This window comes from Polypterus senegalus, chromosome 11 (assembly GCF_016835505.1).
Source record: "Polypterus senegalus isolate Bchr_013 chromosome 11, ASM1683550v1, whole genome shotgun sequence".
Classification (NCBI taxonomy): domain Eukaryota; kingdom Metazoa; phylum Chordata; class Cladistia; order Polypteriformes; family Polypteridae; genus Polypterus; species Polypterus senegalus.
In genome coordinates this window covers 19675405-19687070 of record NC_053164.1, presented here as the reverse complement: position 1 = coordinate 19687070, position 11666 = coordinate 19675405, and the positions used below count along the sequence as shown (strand labels likewise).

At 36.6% G+C, this 11666-nt stretch overlaps 1 protein-coding gene across 1 annotated transcript in view; it reads right to left on the bottom strand.

Annotated features, from left to right (window-relative positions):
* The window catches only part of fbxo46 (F-box protein 46), a 26752-nt gene extending 17582 nt beyond the window's left edge, over positions 1–9170 (bottom strand). Inside the window, exon 1 of the mRNA XM_039768125.1 lies at positions 8827–9170. The gene's annotated coding sequence lies outside the window, so the exon portion shown is untranslated. The remainder of the gene's footprint in view (positions 1–8826) is intronic.
* Between the last annotated feature and the right edge of the window lie 2496 nt (positions 9171–11666).

Here is an 11666-nt window from a genome sequence, read left to right as displayed (position 1 = left end):
ACATTATAAACAAGATTAAATAGCCTAGCCTGGCTTTCTCCCTGGTCACTGCACAGAAATGGCAAAAACTATTTTTTTTAAATTCCACTAATATTTTCTGATTAAATATTACGGTTATGTTTTAACACCTTCTGACACCACTGACCACTGTGTTCTCTTACATAGTGTGAAAAATCACATCAGCCTTTATTTGCACTTACTGTATATGCAGATGACACTCAGATATACATCCATACAGCCACAAAACCAATTAATCATGTCACTGAATGGGGTGATGCAGAGATTGATAGAGAACGCAAAAAAAAAAAAATTGTTGGGTTGTTAAATTCAGTAGGTCTAAATATTAGTTTAATTAAATTAGCACACAGCTTAGACATTTCAAAACGATTTAAAACCCTGTTTGCTTAAAATACTAAAAAAATGTTATAAATATGACGATACTGAGAAATTATTTCAAGCAGTTATTTTAGCTAGGATTGAGTACTGCAATATGTCATTTATATGACTAACTCAATTTAAGTAACATAAGTAAAAAAATTGTTTTTTTAAACTGGCCTTCAGTCAAGCGTATGAACAATTTTAAAATCCTCCTTATATATAAAGGCTTGAAAATGGCACTGGTCCTAACAGAACATGTTACATATGACCCATGGCATACGACTACAAGATGATGGTCCTTTAAAGATGCCAAGGATTAATAAAACAATGGAAGGTTTTGATCCTCTCAAAAAGAAGTCAGTCTTTGTCTGATGTTGTGCATTTTACATACAACAGAATAGAAAAGAAGGGCAGAGATCACAGCTGAATTTGCCGAACCTGTAAACTCATCATACAGCACCCAACTCCATCAAGCAGCACATTGTTTGTGGGGGGGGTCAGAAAAAAAAAAAAAAGTTGAGCAAGCAAACATGTGGAAATGAAAAACTGTGCTGGAATTGTGTCACTTTTTGTCCTATAAATTGATAAGCTCCAAGTCTGACTAGAAGTTGTGTAATGGGACATCAGCTTATGAGGTTAGCAATGACTTCCTGCTTCACTAAGGTATAGTCACCCATCACAATGGGAAAGACCAGAGAAGACAGTAGTGTTGTGCAACAAAAGGTTATTGAGCTGCACAAATCAGGAAATGACTAAATAGCAAAATGTTAAAAGTGCCAATTTTCACTATCAGAACAATGATTAACAAGCAATGTTAAAAATCAGCTTGTAATAAGATGTGTCTTTATTGACCATGTGCATAGTGAAGATGATGATTTCAATTTTCCAAGAATCTTCACTGTTAACAGCTGGAGAATTGCTGACATTAGTTGGATCTTGATGGCAGAAAGACTCCAAAACTAAAAGCGACATTAAATACATGATCACAAGTTGTTTTGGGAGGGAAAGGGTAACAAACACAGACACCTCCTGTTTGCCAAACATAACTAAAACTTTCAATGGAACCAAGTTCTACAGTCATATGAGAAAAAAATTGAGATTTTTTGCAACAAATGCCAAAGGAGGGTTTGGCATGAAGGGAATGATTGTAAACAAATCCATAAAGCATTAAGGTCTGATCAAGCACACAAAAAGCGTGAGAGCGAGTGTTGTGATAAGACATACCACCGTTGAATGTTAATATAGGTAAAGCAATTGTAACACACTTGGGCAAAGGATGTGTGGAATTCTAGGGTCACCTTAATCAGTTTTCATAGGTGTCATACAAGCTCCTTAAATTTGTTTTACATGATTAATCACTTGACGTTTATTAGATTTGGACGGACATTAAATCCAGTACACAGCTCCTTCAAGCCAAGAAGGAAACTGTTACAACCAATTCTCGCTGAAAACAGCCCGATTTTTATAAGGGATTTGAAGCATTTTGAATAAGCAGATGGGAGTAGTGTACTGTATTCAGAAAGCCCTGAAGCAGGTTTGAAAAGAACAGGGAGCATCACTTCTGTGCACGAAGCAAAGTGGACCTTATGAAGCAGTGCACAAAGCAGGTGCCTGCATCTCAATATCCTAGTTTCATATTTTGCTGTTCAATTTTAGTCTCCCATCTATGATGTTTTAATCAAATCATAATAGACACAGTAAAGTTCAAGATTATTAAGGTTTCTAGCCAAAAAAACAGAAAGTTGTGATTTTTGGAGTTCAAATGTCAAATGCAATTTTTTCAGAATACATAAGACTTTTTTTTTTTTAATGTAAATCAGTAGATTCCGTACACAGATTGTAATGGGGTTACAAGGTGGAGGTCTTAACATTTTAATCAAAGATGCAGATTCTTCTATATAAAAAAAAAAAGTTAAGAGTGTTTATAGTATTTTTTTTTTTTATATACATACACACATGCATACACACTGACATACATCCACTACCCACATAAAGATTGTACTCTATTCACTGGATTTAAAATGTTCCTTGTTTGAATCAGTGAACACTTTACTTAAAAGCACAAAATTAAACAAAAGTGATCTCTTTCAACCTCTGGAATTATTTAAATTTCTAGCATGCTTAACATTCTCATTGCCACATAATTCAATTCATAGCTACAAAGGGCTGTATGTAGCCAATCCCAACAGCAATACACAGAAGGGATTAACCAGCCCTGTACAGGGTCCCAGTCTACTGAAGGACCCATTCATGCCTAAATTTACATAAAACAAACATAGCATCATCAATTAACCCAACATGAACATCTCTGTACACTTTCATGTTCCTCCAAAAGAAAAACCCACACCAACAAACAATATGAAAACTCCATATAGGCAGTACATGGACATTGGACTCTCAGCCACGGAGAAGGTGGTTCACCTTGGATTTATCTGCCTTTAACTAATTTACTGTGTTATTCAGCTGCGTGTGTAGGATTTAATCAGCAGAATAAGAATGCATCTAGAAAATATGACAGCATGTACAGAAGTCCTGTACAAATCACATATTGTAGTAGTTTCAACTTTGCCCATCACAGGGGGAAAAAAATACTCTTTTTGTACAGAATGGCACAAATTAACCAATTATATATTTTTCATTTATTTTTGTGTGCAACATAATACAAAAGATTTTTTTGACTTGTCAGTGTCTGGTTTATAATCTTTAGAAAAGACTCTTCTTACTATTAAGGAACAGAACTCAAGAAATCCTAAACAAGTCATCATTGTATCTGAAAATTAAATGTACTGCTTAAAGTCTGTTTAGAAAAAAAGACAAACACCTTGAATCCTTTTGGTACCATTCATCTTTTTTAAAATGGGCATTTACAAGTCATTTTTGTATGCAACATCTGAACAAAGCTGTGCCACGAAACACAAAAAAAAAAAATGCTGCTGTGCACATCAGCGTCTCTGGAACAAAACCAAGAAATGCTGCTCGAGTATTATTAACAACATGTCACGCTCTTCATGGACTAATTGTTGCAACTTCTAAATAACAGCACTTAAAGCACTCATTATGGTAAAGAAAATGAAACTGGCAGATAAGTGAAGAGAAGGGGGGTAACAGCACTTACATTAAAACAAAATGTAGCTACATTGAGTCATAAGTAGGCTATATTAAAATACATCAGTGGAATTAAACCAAATGACCTAATACCTATCATGACCCAGCCATTAGAAAAACATATTTGTTCAAAGACAGAATTATAGAAAAGCTAGAGGCTTTGTGGTGGCTAACAAAAAAGCAAAAAGAAACTTTGTTTGAATTTTAAAATTCTGTTCAATTCAAAAAATATAGTAACCGTGAATTAAGAAAATGTTCCTGAAAGACTGCATTTACAAGTTTGCATTTTGCAAAAGTTATGGAGTGTTTGAATGAATCTCTTAAGTGAAAAGATCAGAGTGTTTAAACCTTTGCATAGTCACACATGTACACACTTATGCATAACACCTCAAATATATACACATTGTGTAATTTGTATTTTATATTATAAACAAATAATAATTACAATTGATCTTTTATTTATTTTATACTAATGGATCATAGCTCAGAAACAGAAAAGGTGAATGCAAGTGTCAAAATAATTTTTTCATTTAAATAATTAGGTCTCTGAGGTACGGCAAGTCTGCTGCGCTCCGAGTGACGAAATCTTACCGGTATGCCACGGAAGCTGTTGTGACATTCTTGAACCTTTTGTGAAAGTGTTTATTTGATATTTGGCCTTCAGGCTTCACACATTTTATAGTTTATGCCTACATTTTGTAGCATTTATTACTAAAAAATGAAAAGGTTTCTATTTTAACATTGTGTTTACACAGATTACTGTAGAAACAGAACACACATGAAATGAGTGTGTTCCAAATAACAATCTATTTCCACTCTAAAACTCCACTTCACTCCCAGATAATCAATCATGGCATGAGCTCGGAGAAGTTTGTGAATGTTCTAAGTCAGTGGGGGGATGGAATAGCCAGCTGCTTGCAGTTAAGGTTTACCAGCACATTTAGATGACAAAAGACGCTGGTGGAGAGGTGAGAACGGTTTTAAGAAGCGATTTAAAGTCGGACGGATCTACGAGTTTTTTCGTAGGCTCTGGTAATTCTTGTGTTAACCTCCACGACAAAGCACAAGAGCAGTTATTTTCAAAAATGTATAAACATACTTCACTTTAGAATACAAGTTTATGTGGTAGATTAATATAAACCATGTCTTTGAAAAAAATACAGACTTTTATTACTGAAAAATACCAAAGCTATCCTTTAACTCCTATTTATACCAACAGTGTGTCGAAGAGGAAGCGAGAGGCCATCTGCAACGGAATAATGATCCTGCACTCACTAGAAAACTTTAAAAGATAATGGCTGAAATGGAAAGATACCAGGGTTTTAAAATGGCTAAAGTTCAGAACTTAAAATCTTACAAACATAAGGGACATGTCTAAAAACAAACAACCATGAAGAACGATGATGTGAAGCAGTAATACAAGATGTAAGAGACAATGATACCAACCGATTTATCATCAAGTTTTTTTGGATTGTAAAGGTTAATAAAAAAAATTTTACAAAAATCTCCTCAACACAAAAGGCAAATTGTACAGTAACTTACCATAAGCAAATCAAGGTTGAGACAGTATGAAACAAAAAACAAAATTATGAAGAGACACCTGAACTTACTACCAATTCATGTGTCTTCATCAGTACTGTTTGACTAACAGGTTCCTGAAAGAATGGGTTTGGCTTTTAGGGGTTTTTATATTTAATATTTGTTTTCTATAACAAATTTCAGTTTATGAAGTTGAAATGCATTCAATCCCATTTAATTTTCGGCATAACACTCAGAGTGCAGTGAAATATTTATAAAATATAATGCACTATGAGTTTTTACACAATATTTTTATATATGTAGAATTCACTTTTATTGCCAGATACCACAGTTGTAAAACCCAAGCACCCTGGGATGATTCTCAAAATGTAACCAGTGAATTAGAACACCTATCAGCAAAAAAAAAATTCAAATCATAATCACCATCAAAATCCAAGGGGCATTTCAAGATTAGGACTGGATGCAGACAAATTCCTCCCCTACTTTCCAATTTAATCTAAGTCATTAATTGCTGAAAAATTTCATTCAAAAAATATGGAAATCGATTTTATTCAAGTAAGTGGTAACTTGGTGCCTACACTTACAAATGTTCATTGGACAGAGCAAAGCTCGCAATAAATGCAACACCATAGTGCCAGAGCTGGTTTATGTTGGTGAAAAAAACTGATGGTAAACAAATATCCCAGAAGTGTATAGGGAGCGGTTATATGTATGACTAAAGAGCCAAATAATCAATAGCGGTCTAATGGAAAACATTCAAAATGATCCACAAGCTATTCCCATGTGTTATGATGTTATTAACTTAACTGCAATTTTCTCAGATGTATCACTTGTAATAATTAAAAGCAGTTTTAAAAAAATGAGTTACACCCGCCTTAATTTTATAAAAAGCAAGTATTTTCCAAGAAAGAGTAGAAATAGTCAAGCTACAGTTAATAAAACCATGAATTGTATTCCGCTGTGAATCTTGTAGAACACACTAGTTACAGATCAATTGATATGCAATTTTAGTTTTATTTTTATGTTCATTCTAGAAGATTGCACCATGCTGGTCGGACAGTATAAGATTTTAAAAATGAACAACAGAAAGACAAGGCTGGTATACATTACACAAACTGCAAATTTATAACAAATACTGTTACAGAAACAAATGTGACAGGAAAGACCACAATGTGGTAAAAACAAATTCTCACAAACTTGAAGATCCTAAAGGATTTTTTTTTTTAGAAAGAAAAAAAAAGTAAGATTTCCATTTCAAAATATGAACAATGTAAAATGCAAACACAAAATCAACTGAAAATTTTGGATATTTATAGAAGTTATCTAAAAGCTAACTCAATAATCTGAGACATGTATATATATCTTACCGTTAATGTGTGAAATTAGGCATTATGTAGAAATCTATTCCCTGCCAAAAGTAGGAAACAATTAAAATTCCAAACATTTCCTAGACATTCTACGCAATGCCAAAAAGGCAAGCCAGCAAGTCGTTGTGTATAATGCCTAGGTATTATATAAAATGCCTAGAGAAAGTATATAGCATATTAAAGTAACATGGACATTTTATGCTTTGCCGAAAAACAATTATTTCAATATCTGCTTTTCACACATTACCAGTAATTGTCGTTGTCACAGGTTAAGCAAATGGATTTAATTTCTAAAATAAATCTACAAGTCAAGGTAGCCATTCATTCTAATACAGGCCTGTGAGCACAATGCAGAATCCAAATAAGGACAGGGCCGTAGGTCAGTCAAGACCAAACTTATGAACTCGCCACTCAATGGTACCTGGCATTAACACACATCATGTATTTGGACACAATTTACATTCAGATCTGGCTTCAGAACGCGCCTCCAGATACAAAAATCAGACGTTATTTTTCCCACATAAAATTCAAACAAAATTGTATGTGGATAGAAAATACTTTTTCCTTGCACACTTGTGTTAAATGTGGTGCCATCCATTTATGATCACCCTCTGAAAGTGGTCCAAGTGATTTTAACACAAAGACATTTACACTTGGTTTCTAATGTGGTCCACTGCTATACAATCATAAAAGGAAATGGTGTAAAGTGGGTCACTCACTCATACTAAACTAATGTAGAAGCACCAATTACCCAAACATAGGTCTTTGGGAATGAGGGGAAAGAGGGAGGTATTCCCAGAGAAAACTCCATGCAAAACCATGACAAACTGAAGCCCAGTCACCATCTATTTCAAGGTTCCTGAAGCTGTAAAATAACCATACAAACACCTGCACCAATGTGTCTTCCACAATGCAACCTCCTGCAAATAACAGAAAAAGCTTCTTCGCTTGGACATTAATCGTCGGAATTTGCAATATATAGTCAATTAGGACTTTTAATGAATAGAGAATTGACATGCATTTTATATTTTAATCTCTAAACTCTATTATCAAAAATACAAGGTGACTGAAACAAAGGAACAAAGTGCAATTGGATAGTCAACTGCAAGATTAAAAGCGTGCCTGTATACCTTTACACAAGAGTACAGAGCTCATATTTCATCTCAATGACCTATTCTAAAAGAGCTGCTAATGTAGTTAATTATAAACTAAAACATGAAATGCTTGAAGATCGCTTTATTTTTAAAATACAGCAGAAGACTGGGAAGAGATAGTTGAAACAAATATGTCAATACAACAGTTGAATATAATTAAAATTAAAAATCACGGGCAGATAACATGATTTCTTAGCCTAAAGCACCACGAAGACTAATTGAGAGGGAGACAGAGCAGACTGCACACATTTTAAGATTACTCCTTTTCCAGTGTTAAAGGGCCCATTTTCTTCATTTGGGTTTTGAAACTAAAGGGTCACTACAAGAGGTAGGCTGCTGTGGATTATAGCCAAAGGGCATCTCATTACATATTAGAAAAAGTCTCTCTTAAAAATGGAAAGCATAAATGTCACAATGCTGCAGTTTTTCTTTCAGGTCACCTTTGGATGCAGGAAGATCAATACCTCATACTGCAAAATCTAAACCTTGTTAAGTACCAGTCAGCAATTCAAATATGGAATTAAAATATCAGCAATCAAAAGGATTTTTAAGAATTGAACAGTTTAAAAAACACAAATGACTGTTATTGCCAACATTGTTATGACGGATGCATTTCTTCTGAGAAACACAAACTTGTAACCTACAAAATTTACATTTGTGTAATAAACATTAAACATGTACAAAACCTTTTCAAAACGTTATTTTGTACATTAACGTTCTAAAATTGTGTCTGCATGGGGTTTTCTGTACAGCAGCCTTACCTGTTCTTTTATATAGCGCATTACACTTGCTTCTCTTGATGTCTCTTTATCACACTCTCCCTTGCTTTTCTGTGAATACTGCATACTTACACATTTACTTTCTGTTTGCACTACAGATTTATTTTATTTATAATTTTGCAAGTGTGGTATAGTATTTTACAGGTTGACGCGATAAAGCGCCTTGTCACGTTTGTCTTAACAGCTCCACAAAAAAAAATAAACTGACGGATAACAATCTCGACATCGGGAATACGATAGTAAATCACCTCTCGGCCTTTGCCGCTCTACTAAAGTTAAGACATGGCTTTTGTTACTAAATCACTGCAATCTACACATATGTGGCCTTACTATGTATTTCAAGGAAACCTTCCTGTTGCTGTCAGATTACAGCACCACAACGCGAGTGGAATGCACGACAATAGGTAAACAGTCCACAAAAGGCACTATGAAATAGTTGTTCATTTACTCTTTACTAACACAGGGAGAGAAAGGACAAAATTAAGAAACAGTTGTTAATCTCACCTTCCAGTTCGAATGTGCGTGAACATGAGCTACGGCTCCAGGTAGATACCCAAAGCCGCAATTCGCACTCTTTACTCGGGCGCCAAGATTCAGTCCAACAGCTGGCTGAGGCCTACAGCATATTCGATGGCATAAGGAAGCCAGTTATAAGGGGAGGACAAAAGTGAGACCAGCGTCGATTACAGTATCTTTACGTCGAACTCCGTCGAGCAGCTGTACTCGCGGTGTGTTGTTTATTATTACTATTATTATTATTTTTAAGCTGGGTATTTCTCCAGGCTACCCCGCCCCCCCGACAATATCAGCACGAGCTTGCGCTCTGCCTTCTAATCAGGGGGCGTAGCCTTTTCTGATTGGCGTTGCAATGTGGCTCTGGGCCAATGGTGAGGAAGAGTCAGCGACATGCCCATATAAGGCTTGCAGCGAAGACCCAACCTGGAAGATGAGGCAGGAGGAGTCAAGGTAATACAAACGCTCTTGGGAGGTCTCACTATTTGATGGAAAGGTGTGTGCGTGTGCGCGCGCGCGCGCTCGCGTGTGTGTGTGCGTGTGCGCGCGCGTGTGTGTGTGCGTGTGCGCGCGCGCGCGCTCGCGTGTGTGTGTGCGTGTGTGTGTTTACACAAATATGTACGTGTCTTACAAGTTAGTTTGGTCTTTGAAAGAAGTGAAGAGAGTTAGGAGGTTTAAGAAGTAAAGTGAAAATAAAAGGTGGGGTAATTTACAGTTGGCAAAAAAAAATAAGAAACCTTTATTGTCTTCATACTTAAGTACAATGAAATGTGTTATGATATCTGTCATAAAAGCAGCAAAACATCAAAAGAAAATATCTCAAATTTAAATGTTAAAAAGTAAGTACATTCTATGAAAATTGTTGGCTTTCTGAATATATTTGAATAGGAAAGCATTATGAACTTAGTGTTACATCCATACACATAATGAGGCACATAGAATTAAACAACACAATATGCCCTGCATGATATCATCACAACATGATATACAGTAGTATTGAAAAAAATATATCTAGCATAAAGCACAGATATATACAACCCCAAATCAGAAAAAGTTGGGACAGTATGAAATAAAAACACTGTGCTTCTTAAAAGTGCTTTGACGTTTATTTTATTGCATACAGTATGAACCCAAGATTCTTCATGTTTTGTCTGACCAACTTCCATTCCTGCATTTCTGGCTGGCAACTCATTCCATAAAAGCTGGGACAGGCACACATTAGGGCCTGTCATGAGCTAAAATAATTTAAATAATGATGTGACTTCAAACAGGTGATGTCAATAGGTGACTGTAATCATGACTTGGTACAACAGCAGTATCCATGCAAATCTGAGTCTTTGAGGTGCAAAGACGGGCAGAGGATCTCCAGTTTGTCAACAAATGGGCGAGAAAGTTATTGAAATGTTTCAAAACAATATACCTCAAAGAAAGATTGGAAGGGATTTGTGTATTTCTCCCTCTAAAGTACATAATATAATTAAATGATTCAAGGAATCTGGAGGAATTTCTGTGCATAAAAGAGCAAGGACACAAGCCTAAGATGAACACCCATGATCTCCAATCCCTCAGATGGCACTGCATCATTCATCAATCACAGATATAATCACATGGCAAACCTTTGTCAAGCACTACCATCTTCTTCTTCTTCTTTCGGCTGCTCCCGTTAGGGGCCACAGAGGATCATCTTCCATATCTTTCTGTCCTCTGCATCTTGTTCCTGCATGTCCTCTCTCACCACATCCATAAACATTCTCTTAGGCCTTCCTCTTTTTCTCTTCCCTGGCAGCTCTTTCCTTAGCATCTTTCTCCCAATATACTCAGCATATCTCCTCTGCACATGTCCAAACCAACACAATCTCACCTCTCTGACTTTGTCTCCCAACTGTCCAACATGAGCTGACCCTCTAATGTACTCATCTCTAATCCAATCCATCCTTGTCACACCCAATGCAAATCTTAGCATCTTTAACTCTGCTACCTCCAGCTCTGTCTCCTGCTTTCTGTTCAGTGCCACCGTCTCCAACCCATATAACATAGCTGGTCTCACTACCATCCTGTAGACCTTCCCTTTCACTCTTGCTGATATCCGTCTGTCACAAATCACTCCTGACACTCTTCTCCACCCATTCCACCCTGCCTGCACTCTCTTTTTCACCTCTCTTCCACAATCCCCATTACTCTGTACTGTTGATCCCAAGTATTTAAACTCATCCACCTTCGCCAACTCTACTCCTGCATCCTCGCCATTCCACTGACCTCCCTCTCATTTACACACATGTATTCTGTCTTGTTCCTACTGACCTTCATTCCTCTCCTCTCTCTAGAGCATATCTCCACGTCTCCAGGGTCTCCTCAACCTGCTCCCTGCTATCGCTACAGATCACAATGTCATCAGCAAACATCATAGTCCAGGGGACTCCTGTCTAATCTCGTCTGTCAACCTGTCAGTCACCATTGCAAATAAGAAAGGGCTCAGAGCCGATCCCTGATGTAATCCCACCTCCACCTTGAATGCATCCCTCACTCCTACCGCAGACTTCACCAGTCACACTTCCCTCGTACATATCCTGTACAACTCTTACATACTTCTCTGCCACTCCCGACTTCCTCATACAATACCACAACTCCTCTCGAGGCACCCTGTCATATGCTTTCTCCAGGTCCACAAAGACACAATGCAACTCCTTCTGGCCTTCTCTAAACTTCTCCATCAACATCCTCAGAGCAAACATTGCATCTGTGGTGCTCTTTCTTGGCATGAAACCATACTGCTGCTCACTAATCATCACCTCACTTCTTAACCTAGCTTCCACTACTCTTTCCCATAACTT